General features: G+C 48.7%; 1 protein-coding gene and 1 non-coding gene across 9 annotated transcripts in view; one reads left to right on the forward strand and one right to left on the reverse strand.

Moving 5' to 3' along the window:
* The window catches only part of MSI2 (musashi RNA binding protein 2), a 378,183-nt gene that overhangs the window by 78,430 nt on the left and 277,230 nt on the right, over positions 1 to 22,523 (reverse strand). The window lies entirely within an intron of this gene.
* On the forward strand, positions 3,327 to 3,400 carry TRNAT-GGU (transfer RNA threonine (anticodon GGU)). Its single transcript has one exon. It is a non-coding gene; the product is annotated as a tRNA-Thr (tRNA).

The following is a 22,523-nucleotide window of genomic DNA, read 5'->3' on the forward strand; positions in this document are numbered from 1 at the left end:
GGACCCTAAATCCAATGACGGGTGTTCTTATAAGAGCAAGGAGAGGGAGCCTGGCGACACAGAGGGCAGACAGGGGAGAAGTCCACGTGACGACAGAGGCAGAGACTGGAGTGGTACAGCCACTGCCCAAGGAAAGCGTGGAGCCATTAGAAGCTAGGAGAGGCAAGGAAAGATGGTCCTCTAGAACCTTCAGAAGCAGTGTGCCCGGCTGTCACCTTGATTTCATTCAGACCTTTGGCCTCCAGAACTGTGAGTGAACAAACTTTTGTTGTTTTAAGTCCCCGAGTTTGGGGTCATTTCTTATGGCAGCCACTGGAAATCAATACAGCAAGGTTACAGGCTGTATCGGCAGGTCACACACGATCTCCTCCAGCCAGGCCAATCACACGCTTTGGGTAGAAGGCAGGAGAATGCAGACGAATGGACCCAAGCCATGCGTGCCATCAGAAAAGAGTATGTCAAGGGCACCACTCCACAAACCGTAGGAAAGCCTGGTTTAAAGCAACTGTTTGCTGCTGAGCACAGGACCGTGACCCCGGGTAAGTCACCATGGGGGCCATAGGTTGGGTTCACTGCCAGGGAAGCTGCTTTTCTGCTGTAACCCAGGCCTTCCGGGTACACTGTGCAAATAAATCACGGTCTGAACTCCAGGCCCAGTACCATGCAGAACTCATGTGGCCCGAATTTCCCCCTCCGTGCCACCACTCAGAGACAGGAAGAAGTGTGATGGAGCTTGGAGACAGGAATTAAAATGCAGACCGTACACCTGGAAGGGCAGGGGCAGGACTCGCTGTATCATTTCTAATTCTGACTCTGATATTCTCCCTGCTGGTCCCTTTCCTAAACCCACAGGACTCAAACTTTGAGTATCACAAAAATGATTATCCTGATCAAAGGAGAAAGCCTGGATTTCAAGCCTATCTACCTTGGATGCATAACAATTTAGCTATGTCAAGACTCATTTGCAGTGCTTTAAAGATCTATATTGTTTCAACATCCCTGTCTATTTGGCCCAAATAGAGAAAGCAAACTTGATTACCTCTAAAATATTTATTTATTCCATTTGGAGAAAGCAAAGAAGCAATGAAACACTTAATTATCAATAAATGTTATTCCTTAACATATAATCATTTTTATCTCACAAGCACGTTATCATTTACAACGAATTAGTAACTCAGTGGCGAACAACCCCCAAAATAAATTACACTGAGGTGTAAAGACAAAACAACGGAGTCAGAAATTTGGAAGAGGTAGGGTGGTGGGTAGGAAATATCCTTTTTGGCATCAAAATATTTTTCTTTTTTGAAATTAATTAATTTTTTTTATTGGGTGAAATACATGTAACATGAAATTGACCATTTTAATCATTTTTAAGTGTCCAGTTCAGTACAATATTGTGCGACCATCACCACCACCCACTTCCAGAACTTCTTCACCATCCCACACTGAAACACTGTGCCCACTAAGCGGTAACTCCCCATTCCTCACTCCCTTAGCTCCTGATAACCTTTATTCTACCTTCTGTCTCTATGAATTTGCCCATTCTAGGTACCTCACGTAAGTGGAATCAAGCAGTATGTGTCCTCTGGGGTCAGGTTTATTTCACTTAGCATCATGTTTTCAAGGCATCGTGGTCTTTTGGACAATCTGCTGGGTGTAGAGATTCTACATGAGACTCTGGGAAGGCTGAGTCTTTCTGAGAAGGGGCAAGAAGGACTGATTATTTCCTTCCCATTATTTCCAAAAGAGAGCCCTGCAGGGAATCAGAAATGGGGCCTCATGAAAGACCATCAAACTGAGGTGGAACAGCAGGTAAGACATGCATAATTGACCTCACTCAAAAGATGCAAGGGCCAAATAATGAGCTGTGTGCCCCAGCCAAGTCCCTTCAGCTCTCCAGGCCAACCAGAAGCAGGCAGAACCGGATAAGGGGTGCATGGTGGTGGGGGGCCCTGCTGTGGCCCCTGCCAAGGCAAGGACTTGGGTCCATGGTGTGCCTATGAGGCTCGCACTTTACCCAGGCCCTTTGGGGGCTCCCATGAACGTCCCCACCCTGTGCTGTCTCTCATCTCCCTTGGTCCTTAGGGGGCGCCACCCTGGAGCCAGAAAACTCCTCCCCAGGTATTTAAAGTCATGCAAGCCGCCATTCAGAATAGAGAGGAGCCCTAGGGACGGACAACTGGGAAGGGGGTGCAGTGTCAAAGGGTCAAACCCTGGCGGACCACACGCTAGTCCACCAAAGAAACCCTCCAGCTTGTCATCAGCGAAATGACCCCTGCCTGGCCACTCATAAAGTGCCCACCTTCACTCCACCCCATGCTTCTGAGGGGCTCCAGAAGCCAGCAAAACGTGGACAAAGAAGGTGGTAGGAAGGTTAACCCCAAACAAAAAGGGATTTAAAAATGGACATAATACGTAGCAGTTGACAGGGAGCATTTAAAAATGAAATTCTATAGCATTCTCCTGAATGAAGCTATTATTGGAAACGAACAGTAAGCTCTATTTAAGAGATAAGCATTTAACAGTCAAACCCTTTTTCCCTCTTTTATTCAAATGCACAAAACTGAATATTCATCTGAATAATACAAAGCTATAAAACACACACACACACACACACACAAAAGAATAGAGATCTGAAAACAAGATACCTCAAAATTAAAATGACCTGCTCCAAACAGTCACTGAGGAACATCTGGCAGTTAGCTTACAGAGAATGTTTTTTAGGTCAGAGAGGGAAAGACGGGAATGGCCTCCTCCAAGCCTCAAAAATCATTTTCTTCTCTTATCATATAGGTCAATGAACACTAATAGGCAATCGCACGGTGCCTAATGCATCTTCAGTGAAAATCAATGCAAGTCATGAGTTAACACACTCCGTTAATGGGGGAAAAAATGAGGGAGAAAAGAAAAAAAAGCACCCAGATTGTTGAGTTTATTCTGAGTGCCCCACGAGGAATTTAAGGTATGTGGACATAAGTATATTTCTAACTGAGGCAACCTCCCTCTCCTGCTAATAAGTCAGTGTTGAGGGATGTGGCCGCATGTGTGGGCCGCTTCCAGTATAAATACGAGCGCCTTGGGTTTGGGTGTGCGGTGTACTTTCTGATTCAAAATGTTTCTCATACATCAATCATCCAACCTGGTCCAAAAGGCAACCCTATGAGAGGTGGGGCAGACACCTCCATTGGCATTTTGCTCAACGGCTTGCTCGGCACAGTTAAATGACTCGTCCATGATATGACACATGATTACTAAGCCAGCAGACAGCAGGAACACTCTTGAACCAGAAAGTGTTCAAAGATGGATTTGGTGGATTTGGGGTGGCTAGTTAGTTAGCTCAGTTGGTCAGAGTGTGGTGCTGGTAACACCAAGGTTGCCGGTTCGATCCCGGCATGGGCCACAGTGAGCTGTACCCTCCTTAAAAAATGAATGAATGAATGAATGAATGAATGAATAAATAAATAAAACGCCAAAGATGGATTTGGTGGCCTTATGGCTCTGACAGGGTGAGAGCCTGCGTCGTGAGGCATGGAGTCAGAGTTAACCCCTAACGAGCTGTGTGTCTATTACCTCAGCCTGCCCTATTCCCAACTCAGAACACTTCTGAGCCACCTCCATGGGCTACAAGCAGGTTTGGCAAATTGGTTCCATCTGCCTGGAAGTGTTTTCCTGGAACCCTGGATGGAGAAGGTCTGAGGCCCCACCCTGTGGGTCCATCCCATAAGAAGATCAGAGATGAGCAGTACGCACAGATGCACGGCAGGACAGGGTGGCTTCACATGCCCTGAATTTGCCCTAAAAATATAACTCAGAAGATCGGTCATCAGTTCCAAGGAAAAAAACCACAAGTTGCCTTTCCAAAAGAAATGTCAGTTTCCGATGACGGTCTGCCACTTTAGGATCCTCACGGCACGTCACCTGGACGTCAGTGAGACCCAGCCTGAGCTGCCATTAGTCTCCTGAGCACTTTCAGACACTGGGTGTGGGGCAAGAGGTGGGGGTGTCTGTTTCCACACCCAAATGGTAACGTGGACTTGGGGAGCTAAGAATACCATCTCCCACCAAACCAGGGATGGGATTCCTTTAGTTATTTCTAATGTCTCGTATCCCAAAGGGGGTTATTTATTATCTGTCCACGTCCTAATAATCATTTGAAAAACAGAAAGCTTATCCACATTTACGGAGCAGCGATTCTTTAACTCAGTCTTCACATCTCCCCCTATGCAGTAGGAATGACTGGTCCCATTTTACAGAGGAAGACTGAAGGCCGGGAGGGAACCCATGTCCGTTTCATCACCACAGCCCGCTTTCTTCACACGAAGGCGGCTTATTCCAAACCCCGTATCTCCGGCCATTCTAATGTCCCACACCTGGCTCTAGAACCCTGCCCGCACACTTGGCTGCAGCAGCCCTCATCCTCACGACACAGCAGAAGGCGAGCAAGGACAGAATGTGGGGAAGATGTGTTCATCCACTCCAGTTGAATGGTGGCTTCCCCTGCCACCTGATAAGTCCTTCAACAGAAAGGCAGCTGAGGGGATACTAAGGTTTTTCAGAGGTACACAACAAAGATGACCTTTATTTAAAAAAGAAAAAAAAAAAAAAGCAACTAGAGCATCTCCTAAGCCAGTCTAACCTATGACGGGCCCAGGGTGCATGACTTCTTTGGACATTTCCAACCACAGATCTGCCTGAAACGGGGCTGGAGATTTCCTCCAGCAAACAGGCTCGGTAATGAGCTGGCCGCCCTGGAGGGATAAACAGAGAAGCACTTGCTTCCTTGGCCTTATTAAGAACAAAGAACAGGGCAGGCACGCTGCCTGTGATGGACACAGGACCCAGCCCAGGGGCTGGTCAGCACAAAGACATGCGGACCAGGAGGCCATCCGAGGCAGACGCCTGCTACCACCCTCGCCCAGGCCTAGCAAACAAGCCTGTGATGGATTTGAGGGGTCAGCAGACGTCCTCCCTCCCTCGTAGTATCCCTCTCTCTTTCCCCACACCTTTCTTCCTCCCTGACCCTGAGCCAACAGCTGCCTTTTTCTGGGCCCCTTCCTGTCCTGGCCTTTCCTTCCTGCCGTGTCCCCTTTAGGCTGGCACTGCAGCCTTTCCATTGTGGCATCATTCATGCACCTGCTTCCTCGTTTACACCAGTAGTTTGGCAGCTGGTTGCTGTAAACTATAATAAAATGCCTTTCCAAAAAATGAAGGAATGTGACCAGACATGCAAGACATCATGATATTAAAGCCATGTCAATTAATTTCTCCCCCTGCTTGATAAACGAGCCCCATTCCATCTCTTAATAATGAGGAGAGAAACAAGAAAAGTTGACACTTAGTTTAATTTATTTTCTCAACTTGCCTGGTCATATTTCTTTCTGCCTTGCAAAGCTGGCTGGGGCTGTGGGGAATTACAAGTGGTCGCGTACCGGCAAGGCATAGATTGGTGCGAATCGTCGCGGGTCTCCTTTATTCCCACACACCACTTAATCAGGAGGGGGGGGTGACTTGGTGAGCCCGCTCACACCTGCGCCTCTCCAGCCACCTTTGGGAGCTGGGGGGAGTTAGGGACGGGGAAGGGAGCGATGTCAGGCGTGTGGGGAATCAGATAACAGAAATGACACTATCAGATTTCCAATCTAGTAGGGAGGAACTGCACAGACTGAATTCCCTAAATTAATATTAAGCTACGTTGGCGGCATTTGCCAGAGGGGAGCCAATTTCTCAACTGGAAAGGTGCTTTTCTTTCCTTTTCAGCCCAAGGATGCTCTAGCAAACACCCGACCTTGAAACGTGAGCATCAACCTTCTAAAAGTCAGACGCCAACTGTGAACCCGTAGGCGTTTCATTAAGGCTTTAGTTACATGCAATTTTTTTCATATGGCCACCATGTCCTCAGGACCATTTATGGAGGCCCCTAGACCATAAACCAAGTTGCGGGTAAAAGTGAAGTGTTTCTCCGCGTGGTTCTTTGGCAGTCTTCTGGTAGGGACGGGGCTTGTTTAAAATGCAGGCCCCTGGGCTCTGCCTGCCTCTTTACCTGAACTGGGTGGACGTGGGCCGGGAATCTGCACTTTACAAGCGCTCTAGTGATTCTGATGTCCCCCCAAATCTGACTCAGGATATGCTGAGTAGAGACCATCTGGTCAAAAAGGAATCCAGGACATTCTCAGGGAAGAGACTGTCTAAGCTCCTCTTTCACATCGAGGGGCAAACTAAAGCTGTTTTAAGAAGCCTCTGATATCCCTTTTATGGAAAGCTGGACCTTTTAGCCCCAGGGGCAACTCTCATTCAAGAGATGGGGAGACCATGGGCAGAGGGCAAGCTTCTCTCCCCCAGGCTCAGTGAAGGATCAGAAAGCCGTTCATACTAAAGTGTAAACGACTGATTTTGCTTAACTCCCCGAGGTATTAGTAGTTTACCTGTATCAAGTCCTTAAATAAAAGCAATTCAGTTTTACTTTAGAATTCCAAACAGGTATTCAGAGACGGGAGATAGTTTTTACTGATGGTGGGCACCTCGTGAGTCTGTGAAATTAGATGAGTATATGGAGAGCTTTACAATGGGTAAAGGTTCTGAAATAAAAAAAAAAACCCAGAAAGGAAAAGAGGGAGGAGAGAAAGGAAAACAGAGAGTGAGAGAAAGGGAGGAAGAGAAAGAGATTCAGAGAGAGGGGTATGGTGGAGGGGAGAGAGAGAGAGAGAGAGAGAGAGAGAGAGAGAGAGAGAGAGAGAGAGAAATCTCCAACCATCCCCAACCATTTTTCTAAGAGAGAAATCTGCCATGAATACTGATAGCGTGATTTGAAAGTGCCTGTAGCTGCAGGGAAAAAGGGTGTCTCATCCCAGATTCTTGTTAACAGACGGGGAAAAGCACCTGTGATCCAGGCCAGAAAACCCCAAACTCATTTCATTCCGAGTGCGCTCCATAGCAGTGATTCCGTGAATGACACTTGTCAGGGCAGCAGATTAGTTCACAAACCTATTTTTTGTGCGTGGTGTTCCATCTTGGTCGGGAAAATAGTCAGTTCTTGGCGAGAGAGACACATATTACTGCTGTTAAGTGCCAATATAAACTCTGGGATGCGGTGGTAAATTCACCAAATTAAATCGCTAGACAACTGGCTCGGATCAGGACCCCGGCAGAAGGTGCCAGGGCTGCAGTGCGCGCCCAGCAGGGTGGAGGAAGCTGAGGTTGTGCACGCAGCCGGAGCAAGGGCACGAGGACACGCTGCCTCTACGTCTGCTCTGGAAACCACAGAGCCTGGGGCCGGCTTCGGGAGGCTCCACGGCAGGAGCGTGTCCTTCTAAGCCCTTATAAATCCCAGGGCTTTCTGAGCTGGGGAGATGCAGCACTGGCTGCACGCTGTACCCTGCAGAGGTGGGTATTTGTGTTGGTACCCCCAGGCTTTCCCCCAGAGAGTGGGTTTCAAATCTGTCACCTTTTCTGACACTCACCCTCCAGCTCCACCCATGCAGTGAGCATCCTTGGAAGGTAAGAGCAAGTTTCAATCTACCTTAATGCCACTGCTGAGGTGGGCTGGAAACGGGCTTGGACTTTGGGCTCAAATCCTGGCTCCAGCAATAACTGGCTGTGTGACTTGGACCAACTTACTCAACCACTCTGATGACCTTCAGTATCTTCCTTTGTGGGACAGAAACAACATCTCTCTCACCAGCCAGGAGGATTGCTTAAAAACACTTGAGAGGGGTTAGCTAGTCTCTCCCAGCAATCCCATGAGACTTTTTATGGCTTCTTCTCTATTCCAACCTTTATCTCCACACACGCTTACTTTTGCCCTCTGCTTTGAGCATCACTTAAAATTCATTTCTCATGTGTGTCACGGAGATGCCCACGGTGCTTTTCCAGCTATAACAAGGTTCGGGACAGGGAGACGTAAAACAAGTCACAGGGTAAATTCCCAGGCAGTCTTATTACTTAAAAAGACCCTACTGTGTGCATCCTTTTAGGTAAAAACACAAATCATGTGCTGATGCTTGAGTGCCAGGCCCTGCACTGGCTGAGCAGAGTGTGGCCTTGGTGGCCCTCACCCTGACCACAAATGCGCCGCCAGTGGCTCCTGCGTTCACTTCCAGGGCTGGGAGACGGCATTCTGGCTGCTGATGAAAAAGCCATGGGCCTCTGTTCTTGAGGGGAGTGCCCTGGTAGCCTCTGAAGAGAGAACATGAAGGAAACGGGGAAACAAAGAGGAGAAGGTGGGGTGGACACAGACAAAACCTGCTCCGCAACAAAGGGTCAGAAGCAGCCCTGTGTCCCACTCACCCCAGTATAGAGGACCCTTCAGAAAAGCCCTGGTCTCCCCAGCAGCTGTCTCAAAGACGCCCACCTGCCTCCCCTCTAACAAGTTCTCGGGGAACGGTTACCAGCCTCCAAAACTCCATCAAAAAACCACTACTTGGAAGCTGGCTTTCAGCACTGCCACAAATTATATGACTTTTATTATGAGGTATGGTTTCAGAATAGTCCCAACTGACAGAGCCCTGGCTGGATGCCCACCACGCCCGCCACCCCCCTCCGTGCCCCATGTAGAGGGGTCAGTTCTGCCTGCATCTCCAGGGCTCCAGCAGGCCGTGCTGCCAGCAAGCCCGCCTGGACTTGGGGGGTAGGTGGCTGCCCATCGAGGTGTCTCTGCACGAGACACACACACTTATTCACCGTGGGGTGGGGGCCTGTTTTATTTTATTCTTCTGGCTGTTAAAGAAACTGTGCTTAACATCTGGAAGCCAGATCTCACCAAGAAGCTGAGACCAGCAACCCAGGCGGCCTGGTGGGGGCAGCAGCTCTGACCGGAGCTAGCACGCTAGCAGAGGACAGCTGCTGGGTTCCCCAGACAATGGCCTAGGGGAAGAGAAGGAGGTGGGAGCGGGGAGAAGCAGGGAAGTGGGGGGAGGACAGTCTGGAGACTTACTACTCAGGGTGTTCAACCAACCAGAAGCATCAGCACCACCTGGGAACTTACTGGAAATGCAGAATCTCAGGCCCTACCCTGGACTTTCTGAATCCGAATCTGCATTTTAACAAATTCTCCAAGTGATTTTTAAGCAAATTAAAACCGAAGAAGCACTGGTCTGGAACAGTGATTCTCAACAGTGATTCTTACCTCAGATTCACTCAGGAAAAATTTAAAAAATTGGATGCCCACGCTACATCCTCGGAATGGAGTTAGGTCTGGGGTAGCACCCTAGCATGTGTATGTTTTAAAATCTCCCCAGGTGACTCAGATGTACAGTTAGGGTTAAGAAACACTGCGAAAAGGAAGAACGTATAATGCCTAATTTGTATGTTTCATCTAAAATAATTCCGGCTTCACGAATATATAACATATGGACTGAATGGTTCTAGTGTCCTCACACAACCATTATCAGATAGACACTTATCTTAGATGGTATTTTATAGTGTCCCCCGAAGGAAGAGGGAAATGCTACAGTGGGAGTATGGTTAGTGTGGCCGCTCCTTTATTCACCTGCCACCAGCATAGCTGGTACCTAGTGCTGTTTATGTGTGACCAGTAAATCGATGCATAGATTCTGTGACCTGGCTTTAAGTAAAGGAACCCTGACAAAATGGGCACTGAAGAGAAAACCTGGATGGTAGATAACACTAAGAATATAAGCACGTGCCACTATTAGAAAATGGCAAGTTGACCATTTTCTCTTAGCAAGACTCCTCCAGCCACAACACCCACCCCCCAAAACGTGTTCTGATCAGATGGGACAAATGGCACTCAAGTGTGTGAGAAAGAACCCGCTTTCCAACAGAAACTTGAGCTATCAGTGAAAGTGCTTGGAAAACAAACGTCTCGAAAATATTTCGATTTTTCTGGGACCGTGTTGTTAAAAATTATATAACTGGGTCAACTACAAAAGCTCTCATATCTGCATACGTTTAAAACTCAGAAACAGAACTATAAAACTCATTTTTTTTTAAAAGGGACATTTTATTGGCTTTTGAACCCATTTGTTAAAAATATAAAAATGCAACACTTGATTAGTTTGCATGAAAAACTGATTGACATCAGGGAACATGGAAATTCCCAGGCTGAATTTTCAACAAAATCCTTTGCATAACTGGAGGATGGGATTGAAAAATCAGTGCCACGATGCAGACAGCACAGTGAACATGCTTCTTCCACTGAGGTGTCTCATCCCACGATGTGCATTTTTTTGTTGCGACAGGCATTAAATATAAGTATAAAAATAAGCTAGACTTAGAATCCAAACTTTAGAGCTGGCTCACAAAGAGTTAAATCATGAATTTAAAAGAAAGAAGCACATTTAATCACACTGCTCTCACTAAAAATATTCTTTTAGTTATTAATGAAATTTTAAATACCGCTTATTTCACACGTATCGTCCCGACCATAGTCCTGTTTATATAGGTTGTATAATAAACATGATATGTTTAGCACAGCGTGTGTGTATAGACATTGAAAATTAGGTAAGATATAGGGTGGGGGGGTGTATGTGGTAATTTCTTTTTCTGCACAATTAAAAAATTTTTGGAGATTCCTGCTCTGAACAAGGAGATGGTGTGATTGTATGTCCTGGACTCTGGCTCTGAAGTGGTCATTCCTTAGTCACAGAGACTACAGAAAGCCAGAGGACAGGCTGGGAATGGGTACATTCAGTGACTGCCAGCTGGTGTGGACCCCTCTGGATCCCCCAAGAAGGGGCCTTTGGGTGGGACATTCGTGGGAGTTAAGAGTCAACCAAGCCCAGGATTTCCTGGGTTTTCCTGGCTCAGGGCACCGAGTGCTTACCAGGCATTTGGGGGATCTACCCTTCCGAGACCCCTGCCCACCACCTGTTAATAGCAGCAATACCTGAACTCGTATCCACACATTTTTCATAGCATCGCATCTTCATTAAAATTTTATTCTATTAGCATTCTGAATCCAAACCACTAAGTACATAATTGCTAAAACATGTGTTAAGCGACGACTTACGAAATGCCAGTTTTATCATATTGTTAATTAACAGAAAGTAGGATTAATACATTCACAGATCATTAGGAGCGTTCAGTTCAATTTCACCAGCTCTTCATCGGGTGGGGTGCTTGTCAGTGGGCCGCCCTGGAAATTTACAGCAAGGGCAGAAGTGTCCTTTGTGGTTCACCCTCAGCCCTCTGCCTGTGCTACGAGCATGTCTGCGAGGAGAAACTCAAGAGACAGGGACTCAAGGTCTATTTTGCCCCAAAGGAAATTATTCTAAGATCTGATGTCACTCGGTGCAGCCTACTCAAAAGGGCTGACGTGGAATAGTTTGGGTGAGAGAAAGAGAAAGAGCAACACATACTCAGAAATCAAAGCACTGAGACAGCATGGACCACTGGGAAGGTTTGAGTCTGGAACCAGAGAATATGGCTAAAACCCCGGTTGTGCTGCATTAGTGGCTGCGTGGTATGGGGCAAGCCATCCACCTCCCTGACCCTGCGCCAGCACCTGTAAAACAGGAATAAAGATATAGACCTCACAGGGCTCGCATGAGGATTAAATGAGATAATACACGCTCCGGTTACTCTGCAAAAGTCTGTAGTTTTTAGATAAGGATTTTGTACCTAATATTGCTTGGAATATGTGGGCCGCCAGCTGAGACTGGAAAATAATTTCGATACCAATAAATGTTGGCTGCAGTAGGGTGGGGTCTATCCCGAGGTGCCCAAGCCAAGCGATTTGGAAGTGAATTTGGATTCACGTTGCGGTTATCTCCCAGGGAAACCAGGTCAAATGATTCCTAGGCCAGAGGGGTTTATTCCAATCTCTGCTTCCCCTTCCCTGGGAATTAGAGGTATCCAGGCATGAAACAGACTAAGTGTCTTTTCTTTTCCCAGCCATCCAAATTGCTTTTTATGGTGATACTCCCAATTCTTCACGCTTAATAATGAAACGGGCTGCCTAACCGGGCAGCACGTGACACTAGCACTGGGAGCCAGGACTGGAAGAGACACAACAAACTGGGGTGAAGGAAGGGGCCAGGCATAGGCAGCAAGGCCATAGCTGGGGTTTCGGGGAAGCTGAGGGGTCAAGGCAAGTTCTGAAGTTAGAAGCCAGGAGTCAAGGGGAAGCTCTGGGTTAGAAATATGAAAGTGGCCAGGAAAAGCAGACAGGTTGTACCTCAGCCTTCATCAAGAAACTTTAGTTGGGGCAGAAGCCCTTTCCAGAAGGAGATAAGGGCAGGACCAAAGCAAACGGCTAGGGTGATGATGAATGAGTTTACCTAGCTGGAGCCAGGATCCAAAACTCAAAGCTAAGGGGAAATCATAAAAGTAAGAAATGCAGACCAGCCCACTGCCAGGCCCAAGTAGGGACAGAAAGACATCACTTGGTTGCATTTTTTTCTGGAACAGTCTTTCTAGGCCCCGGGTCCTTAATAAATTAAAGGTTTCCTGTGGTGAGACCTTCTGATGTGTAGATTATGATTTGTCAGTTGTGAATGGGAAACAAACAAACCTTTATTTGTAGAAAAGGTTATGAATGGAAAGAACCTCCTTATTTGTGGGTTGTGAGTAGAAAGAGTCCTTGCTTTGAGTTCAGACATGGGCTATAATCCCAGTTCCACAATTGGTCGGCTGTGTGACGTCTCTCTGTGCCTCAGTTTTCTGACCCATAAAATGGGGGATATTTATAGGGAGGTAGAGCATTTAAACAAGACAATGCACATGAAGCTCAGCATAGTTCCTAGTCCTAATTGGATGCTGAAGCATGTGTGTCCTTCTGGAGACGTGGTTTTCTTACTCATATTGACTTGCTGTATGGATGTAATCATTTGACCCTGTGGCATGCGGGTTCCAGAAAATGGCTGCATAGGATTCCTATGCTTCCAGAATCACCTTCCCCACTGACCAAATAGGATCAAGAGAGCTGGAGACTGGCCGAGACATGATTGCCTCAGGGGAGAAGGATCCTCAGCATGGCTTGACCTGACACACCTGGCAAAACACTGCCCTCAATAGGAGATGGACCCTTCCACTACCCAGAGCAGTGGACACACTACGCGGCACACCTCCAGGCCAGGTAAGAAGGCAAGGTCTGGATCTCCCACCAGGAGCCGCCATCCCCACCTGCAGGCAAACACGACACCCACTGCCTCTTAATGTTCTCCAAAGAAGGCACTGGAAGGCGGCCCAGCTTCTCCCCGACGTGAAAATCACAGTGCACAGAGAGCCACGTGTGACCACTCTGCTGTTTGGCTGCAGAGACCAGTAACTTCCATTCATTTGTGTCTGGGGCCTAAAAGAACCTCAGCTGTCATCCCTTCGTTAGTTTATTACCAAATTTCTAAAATATTACATTCTTTATTATATCCAAATTCACTTTATTGCACTTGACAATACAGATAATCACATACCATATGCTCTAATGTTTTGAGACCAATGCGTGTTGACAGCGGGTTTTATTCACGATGCCTAATTCCATCTCAAGCGCACAATGAGGCCCTGAGCACCCAGCCTCGTGTTAAGACTTCTGCCTAACAACAGACTAACAATACAGCAAGTTTCCCAGACACAGTCCGTCCCTTGCCGTTCTCTATTTACGAGAAAAATGTACCTGCACTGAAAAGATGGATTTATCAAAGAAAATGGGGGGGGGGACCCTACCACCACCCACCCACCATTCCCAGAGGGTTTGTAATGATGTGTTATTGTTCCACGCTTATGAAACTTGATATTGAAAAGAGGGATTGGTTTTGTGCCAAGGAGCAAGGCAACTAATCACACCAGCCCACACTGCTGGCCCCTGAGAACTGGAAGCCCAAAATGCCCAAAGCTCTCATTAGGAACCTCTCTTGTTTTGCTACAAGCAAATATTTGTCACTCCTCTACCTTGGTGAGACCCTCCCTCTCTCTTGTCCCCTCTTCTCATCCCCTGGGCATCCCTTCTGTTCCCAATTAGCCTCCAGCTTCCTGGCAAAATGAACACAGCTGGGGATGAGTCCGATTCCCAGCGTCCTGGCTCCTCTCGGGCAGGAAGGCCAGGACGGCAGAAACTGTCCCCGCATCGCAGGGCAGCTGAAGCAAAGGACAGATAATTTGAGGATGATCCTCTGGCTTTGCCGCAGGGCTTGGAACAAACAATGCCATTTCACGCGTCCCCTAACTAAGAGCTTTCATTTGCTTCGGAGAAGCACTCAGACAACTGTAAACCCATTAGATCATGTCACCCGTCGTGGGGAAGAGCTTGGGCTGTCACCGGCAGAGAATCAACTCAGATTTATAGATCCTTAAAGCTTTAATATATAGATATTCGTCTTCTCCCTGAAGACAGACAAGGGGAGCAGGGGAGCGGTGGAGGAGGGAGAACAGCCTACAGCTTGGCTGCAGACAGATCGGAGTTTCACAATCATTCTCTTGGATAATGGGATTTCTCAGCAAGGGATTGCGGGGAGGAAAGCCAGGCCTTTTACTTTGCTGAACACTTGGCTATTTTTCCAAAGCTTTCCTGGGGGGGGGGGGGGAAGGGAGAGGGAGGGAGGAAGGGCGAGAGGGGGCGGGGCAAGGAAAGAGATGTCATCCTCAACAACCCTCTGGAGTACCCCTCCAGGGACCAAGGAAGGGGCTGGAGTCCGACACAAGAAGCATCGTACTCCCGGGAATTGCTGTGCTCCTGAACAGCTTAAGTTATAACTCTTCTCCATAAACAAAACCGACTTTCCCTTTGGGCTGACGTCATGACTCCAAGAAAGGCTTTTACTTTATTTCTTAATCATCTTCAGCAGCCAGGGGTGCCTCCTACCATCTCAAAGGACTTGGGCTGTTTTTTATTTATGTTTTTGTTTTGTCCTTGAGCCTTGCTTGTCTAGCACATATCAAGTATGGAAAAAAACAACTGGTCACTAAAAGCAGTATCTACGAGAGAGACCAGAGCTTAACGACATAGTTTCATAAAGAATCCCGTTCCGATATTATTGGGGGGTCTCTATGGATCTGGAAATGAGATGGTTTGAGGCATTTCTTAATGCAGCAAGACCCATTTGTGATTTTCACAGTGACCACTGACACTGGGCCCTGGTCGCATCGGCCCCATCAATTCTACTCTCTGTTTGAATACTGTCTCCCACGAGTGAGCTGCCTTGCAGGGCACAGTACCAGCCAGCAGGCAGCCAGGACACGAATCCACTGCTGGGCTCCTCTTTTGAAACAAAGGACGGCGTTGCTGTGTCTTTGAAGGCTGGGAGAGCTGTCTGCCTGGCTCAGCACTGAGACTGATAAGCTAGAGGCTCCGCTGTACAAGTACTTGGCAGAAGACAGAAGGCAGGCGCTGGGACAGAACCCACGCTCAGAGACCTTCACTGCACCCAGAGTCATCTCTTACTGCTGCGCCTAGAACACTGGGCCCTACACGATGTCTCCAGCCTTTCCTTCCAGGATGGCAACCTCCCAGGAGAGGCTGGGGTGGCCAATGGAGGCTTAGCATGGGGGACATGACCCAGAACTGCATTCTTCACCTGGGATCTTTGGGTTGGTCCAGCCCAGAGCTATCTCCTCCCCACGGCCCATCCCTCTGAAGGAGGACGTGCCCGTCTGACACCTGCTGCACACTCATGAGGGCCTTGCCTTCTGGTTCTTCGCGACTGGTTTTCTGCCAGCCAGAAGGTATAATGAACCTGTTTATTTTATTTCATTGGCTTGTAAAGGGACATGACCAATCCGTGATGGGGAAAGAAGCTGGCAGTGCTGGAGGCCTCAGCAAAGGCTGGGGAGATGCCAGGAGGTAAGTAATGCCTTGGCCATTTGCTCTGTCCAAAGAGAAGCACGGCTGGGCCAGGGTGGAGGATGTGAGGGCAGGTGCTGGAGACTCAATTCTCAACCTGGGACCACAGGAACCGAGGCCACCGAGGCAGGGGCAGGGTTGGTTACCCCCTGACTCGTCCTCCAGGAAGAGAACGTTCCTTTCCCACCTGCCTGCTTCATTGGGTGCTCGTCATCACTGCAGCCACCACCATTTAATCAGCATACATGTCTTATTCCATCCTGTCCTACACAGTGTCTCTAATCCTTCCCACCTGCCCTGAAGGCAGGTAATGTTATCCTCATTGGACAAATGAGGAATCCCACGGTCAGCTGAGTGAAGTCGTGGGCCATCGGCCTTTCCATGACGAGCTGAGCCGGGACACAAGCCCAGATCTGTCTGTCCCTAAAGCTTGGGCTTTCCTCTCCTCGGGCCCCTGGAAGAGCAAGCAGAATAAATGGAAGGTTTAGGGCAAACCCAGCCCTGAATAAGTCGCCAAACAATGGAGGCCAAAGGACTGCTCAGTTATCCTCGCTGGTAAGTGCTGTGGCCTGCAAGATACTCAGAGGGTCTGCAGTGATGGGGGATGGAGACCCGGCCCCACCCTCATGGGGGTATTACCCCGAGTGACCCCTGTGACCTCTACAGGCTCAGCTTCTTCAACGAGGCCTGAGACGGCAGTCTGTATTGTGCACAGGTGAACGCCCTACGCTTACAACTGGTGCTCCATAAAATTTGTCAGATGAATGAATTTGAAAAGTGAAAATCCAAGTAACACTCCCCCGCACCCATCTTATTAATGAAGTAACACAGAACACTTTGCACAGAGCATAACACATACTCAGGGATCAATAAGCAGAAGTTCTTGATTAGTACTAATACGATTATTACCTACTTTGATTATAACGCTATGATTGCTTCACAAGGGTATTAGAAGGATCAGTGTGTTTGTGAACCATAAATGTAAGCTAGTATTTTTACAATAACTAGTAACCGATGCCGAACAATGAGGGCAGACACTGACAAGAGGCCGGGGTTAGTCCGGTGGAGGCCAGCAAGGAGGCGCCCCAGGAGGCTGCCCTGGCATTTCCATGGGGCGTGTGCACCCAGGGCCGAGTCGGAGGAGCTCCTGCCCATGCGCTGTCCCAGGTCACTGTGCCCATCTGGGATCCTCAGACTGAACTGCTGGGCACATGTACACTTGCATGGCAGTTCGGGTGAGAATGCCTCCTGTTACCACTGCACAGGTCACCTAACGCCCGTAAGTTGACAGCCACCTCAGCTGGCTCTCTGCTCAGCTCAGTTAAATATAGAGTTTACCACAGAAACCTAAATCCAGACTCCTCTAAATCAGGGTGGCAGGGGAGCAGGTGTTACCCAAAGTGGCGCCATGCTGACGTGCAATGGGTGGCAGCCTCCATGTCAGCAACGCCAGCTCTGGGGCAAGGAGGGCTCTTTACTCAGAAGGTACTGCATTCCCTCCGAAGCGCCAGACCCCTCTGATTCACTCAATACGGGTTCAGCACCTGTTCATGTGCCAGGACGTACCGGAGGCTGAATCAGCCACGCTGCAAGGTGACAAAACGGACAAAGACAAGCAGGCACAGAGTAACTCGAATTCAGGACAGATTTCCTTAAGGAAAAAGGTAAACAGACTGGTCTTTTAAAAGGCAGCTCCTCAGAAACTAGAGTTCTGAGACTGGGCCCCCTTCCCTCCAAAACTGCTGATAGCCAGCCTTGGGCTCTGGAGCTCTGCAAATTCCTCTAATCCTGGAGGCTTATATGGCAAGTCGTCACTCTTTTCCAGGTTGCCCGTGCCAAATACCATCTTGCTTAGTGAACCCAACATTTCCGGAATAGGGTAAAGCTCAAAATAATTCTCACAGTTAGACTCACTGGGACCTAAATAGCTTTGCTGATTAAACCTCTGACTCCTTATCCAAACCTGCGACACTCCTCCTCAGTGATGCCAAATCCTTCACTGCTTCCCAGCAAGCCCAAGCCTAAGGGCAGATTCTGCTGCACACAACGCTTAGGGTCACCAGCCCTTCACTAGCTACCGTACACTGGTGGACTCTGTGGAATAGCTGATCAGCGTTTCAGATCCCCCACCACACCCACCAAAGCAGAGAAACCATTAGGGGCCCTAAGGAAACAGCACCCTTCTTTCGGAATCTGGAAAACAAGGGACGTCGTGGAGAGCCTGAGAAGACACGGAGCAAAATGGGCACTGGCAGAGATAAGGCTTGAGACCCTCTCCTGATTTCGGGGGGGCTAGTGGCACCAAGTCAACTGTAGAAGGTATCGACTTTCCCATTTGGTGTAAGCCGCTCACCTGCCCAGCTGGAAGCAGAAAGAAAAAGAACTGACAAGTGTCTAGATTGGCTCTTGGTGTGCCATTATTATAATTACTGTTATTATTTTACCACTGTCTTTTCAAAACCATGGCCATAGGTTATTTCACTTTATCTGCACAATCATCCAATGAAAGAGCTCAAAAGGGATTATTATTCCCATTGGGACCCAGGAGAAAACCAAGGCACAGACTGGGTGGCCCCTGACCTTGGCCACACCGTGACTCAAATGAAGGACAAGAGGACGTGTCCCCGAACATGCTAGCCAGATATCCAGCATCCGGAGGCATCTGAAGTAAAAGCAAGGCAGAACTTCAGTAGGTCTGTCAGAAACAGGCCTCTCAGACAAGGCAGGCTGCCCGGGTCCTGGGTGGCAGGGCCACGTGCCCTCAGAGTAGGTGCTCTCTCTCTCTCCTTGTGTCCCCTCTCCTGGTGCCTTGGTCAGGCCACTTGGCCTGTAACGCAAGGGAGAAGGTTTGACAAGCCACAAAAGCTAGCAGTAGATTGAATGAATCTCCCCTTGCTGGGGGCGACCCATCCCTCCTACTCGAAGGTGACAGGCACTAAAAGGTTAGTGGTGCGCTCCCTGCCACTGGTTCCTTGGAGCTAAACGATAAAATGAGGTCAGGTCTGGGCGAGAGCTCGATTCCTAGTTAGAGCCGCCACAGCTCCAGAAATGTAATGCTACTCAACATCCTGTCCTGCTCAAAAGCTCTGAGCTAGACCCGATACATCAACGAGGCAGCTGATTACAGCTGAGCGCGTGCTCTGCCCTGGTCTTCAGCAGCGAGAGAGCAGCCAGCCACCGGCCACAGCAGGTGAAAGGCCCTGAACCCACTCCGCGGCTCACGCGCCACCCTAATCTGCAGGGGAAAGGCTGTAATTGTCGCTCTGACTGCCTGTCCAAGCCTGGTCCTTCTCCCAGAAGTCCCGGGGCAGGAAAGCTAAGTGAGGCAAGCTTCATCCCCCCGCCCACCGGGCTAGGCTGTGGGAATCCCCGCTTTACATAGAGTTCAAATCCCAAGCTGTCTAACTCTGGTGACCAACACATGCCCATGCGAGCAAAAGCACGGGGGACTATGCTGGGTCTCCCCCTTTGGCTCAAAAAGGTTGTTTTTGGTTGTTCGTTTTCTTGATAAACATTCTGAATAAGCATTATGGCTTCATCACTGAGAGCACCAAAATAATTACTCCAATCCACAGACTCTCAGGGACCGGAGACGAGAGGGGGAGGGGCAGGGGTGTGCAGGGAGGAACCCGACTTAGGCCTCCAGCACTGTCTATTTTTACCAGCTGGCAGGGGTCCCCATTCTATTCATGGTTCCCCAAGCTGCCTACAAAACCTTGGCAATTTCACGAATGATAAAGGCACAGACTTAGAAGCCACCCATAACTCCTCCACCAGAGAAAACCACTGCTAACAATTTGGAGAATTTCTCTCCTTCTGCGAGTGCTGCTTTGACTGCAGACACTCTCAACCCCAGTCACCCGGGAGCTTTAAAAAACCCGCTGTGCAGGCCCCACCCTCAGACACTCTGACTGACTTGGTCCGAGGTGGGGCCTGGGAATTGATATTCGCTAAGAGTTCCCCAGCTGATTCTAATTCTAATGTGATTCATAGTGTATATGCATTTTATAGCATTTTTTATGCAATATTATGTCATCAGCATTTCCACATGTCATTTAAGAACTCCCTGTGAACATCGCTTTAATGGATGTGTAATAATCCATCACATGAACGTCCCATAATTTTCTCTCAGTTTGCTTTTGTTTAAGTGTTTTCCTGAGTGCGTGTCGGCAAGTGGCTTGGGTCCAGACTGAAGGCAGGGTCCAACTCTCAAGGCAGGCCCACTGCACGGCCCCTCGCTGCCTGGCTCTTCAGAGACAGCAGGGCTCCTAGAGGCTGGCTGTCAGCCTGGCCGGCAGCATGTCCACTCAGGGACGCACGGACTGGTCTCCTGCACGGCCATCTTGGGATCCTGTACAGAACCCCAGAATTCTTTACCAACTGGGTAACTTGATTATTACCATGTTTTCCCGAAAATAAGACCTAACCGGAAAATAAGCCCAAGCATGATTTTTCACGATGACATCCCCTGATGCCCTCATGCGTCTTTTGGAGCAAAAATTAATATAAGACCCGGTCTTATTTTTGGGGAAACACGGTATCTCTGCCGGGAAGGGTCATCTTGGTCCCATGGAGAAGATATGTACACCCAGAAGGCTCTGAATGAAGGTCTGTTGGCGGGATGGGTTGTGTGTTCCTTCATTTCTTTTGAGATCCTCATGGAGTTCCCACAAGGCTCACTGATTTAGGACAGTAACCATCCTAAAAGATATTTTACGTCTTTCCATTTTGGACTAGAAATTTGGTCAGGAACTGATTCTTCCTGTCTCTACACCTGTTTCTCTTACTGCTTCTTCCTCTAAGCACCTTGAAAAACCTGCAGAAATAGGTGTGTTATTGGCCCTGGTGTGCAAGAAGCCTTGTTTTGGTGCCTTGGGTGTAGTCCTGGAAGTTCAAACTTTGAGGTGGACCAAGAACTGGATAAGGAGGGTCATTCCAGAGGATCTTGTGGCTCCTTTCACGGCCAGAACGTCCAGCTTTTAGAGGATCCACCAGCAAGACAGTTCACCCCAAGACTCCAGGCTAGGGCAGAGAGGATTTCTACCTGCCCCTCTCCAGATGTTCTAGGAAGGAGCAAACACCTGGCAAGCAAACGGGGGCCCACTTCCAATTCCAAGCTACTAGTTCGCCATCAGGGAACTCTCAGGCAAGACCCCACTGTTTCCCACTCTGGGAACATCTGGCAAGTAGATGATTAGAAGCACATGCTAGCAGTTACGAACATGCTTTCCAGCGAAAGCTAAGTGTAGTCCCAGGAGCCCCATCTTCCCTCCTCTCTCTAATTCGCAGTCCTACCCCATTCACTTCCCCATCCTAGCTTTGCCGAGCTTTACTGCAAAACAGATGTTGCACCTGACCCAAGATCTCCCAGGCACGTGGCCAAAAACATTTTAAAAGAGGCTACAACATGAAACAGTCTCCCCAAGTCCAAGATAGCTCAGTAAATATTGTTCTCCCCCTTTGCACCTCCGTTACCAGTCTGGCCCAGGTGTGCTCACTTCCAGCTCCTAACCTTTTCTCTCACCAATAAACACCATCACAGCTCTCCAGCCTCTGGGAGGCCAGCCTCAGTGTAAAGCTTGTCATTCCCACTCAGCAGGCAGTACAATAACCAGGCCCCAGATACTCCCCTTTGGTGGCGCGTCTCGGTCAGGTTTAGCATGAAGGAATGTGCAGGAAAGGACCCTGGAGGAGTTTAACATCACTCATGTCCAGCACAGTGGGTTTAGTTTGGAGGCCTCTATCGGGAAAAAGCATCAACAGCGAAGAAGGGAGATTAGAGGCTGGAGCTAGGTGTTAACTATTAGGAGCTGAGCTATTAAAAGCTGCTGAGAACGTTCTAGAATCAGAATGATTTAACCACCTCCTGCTATACAGCCCTGGGGAGCCTGCTTCCTATGGGAGTCATATCCTAAGTCACTAAAAGCAAAGGAGATTTCCCTATGGACAGGGGCAAGATTTGGGGCCCAGACAGGTCCTACTGAACTTACCCCACTGAACTATCCCAACCTTGGGTCACTGTCTTGTATCCTGTACCCACATTATAGATTATCCTAACGCATACTCAAAGGTCCAAAGCAGTAGGAACATGATTAAAGAATGACATGGCAGAAAAACATGTAAAGCGCACGTCTTTTCCCATCCAGCATCCCTCTGGGCTTCTTCCCAGAACAGAGGGGACTCCTGTTCTCCTTCCTCACTGACAGCAGGAACCTCACGTGACTCTCTGCACCCAGCCCCCCATCCAGGTCCCCTGCCTTTATTTCAGTTTGTCTTCCCAGCACAGAAACCTTGATAGAACATAGGTTTTGGAGTTAGATAAACTCAGGTCGCAATCTCAGATCCACCCCTTAAAGGAAAGCTATCGAATCTCCTTGTGCCTGAGCATCTTTAGCTATAAAACAGTAACGCTTCTGTACAGGGTTATTGTAAGGACTCAGAAAAGGTTATTTATTGTAATGCTCGGCACACAGCAACTTGCTCAAGACCACTACGTTCTCCTCCTTTCCGCTCCTGTAGTCTGTTGACAGAGAAAACTGGTGGTCACGCAGGAGAAGAGAGACGAGTTTACCCCACCTTGCCCTGGTCATAGAGAAGCGGATCATCCGTGAGGCACTGGCTTCGTCTGTGGGGAAGACTGACTTTTCCATGTTTTGGCAAGCCTCAAGAGGAGCCCTGCCCTCCTGGCATCTCCATGGCACAGCCGTGTCGCAGGAGGCATGCACGCCCTGCTTGAGATGGGAGACTGGCGGTCGCTGGTGAACCGCCGTTGAAGGCAGCTGCACTTTACTGT

Source organism: Rhinolophus ferrumequinum, chromosome 21 (genome assembly GCF_004115265.2).
Source record: "Rhinolophus ferrumequinum isolate MPI-CBG mRhiFer1 chromosome 21, mRhiFer1_v1.p, whole genome shotgun sequence".
NCBI classification, from domain to species: domain Eukaryota; kingdom Metazoa; phylum Chordata; class Mammalia; order Chiroptera; family Rhinolophidae; genus Rhinolophus; species Rhinolophus ferrumequinum.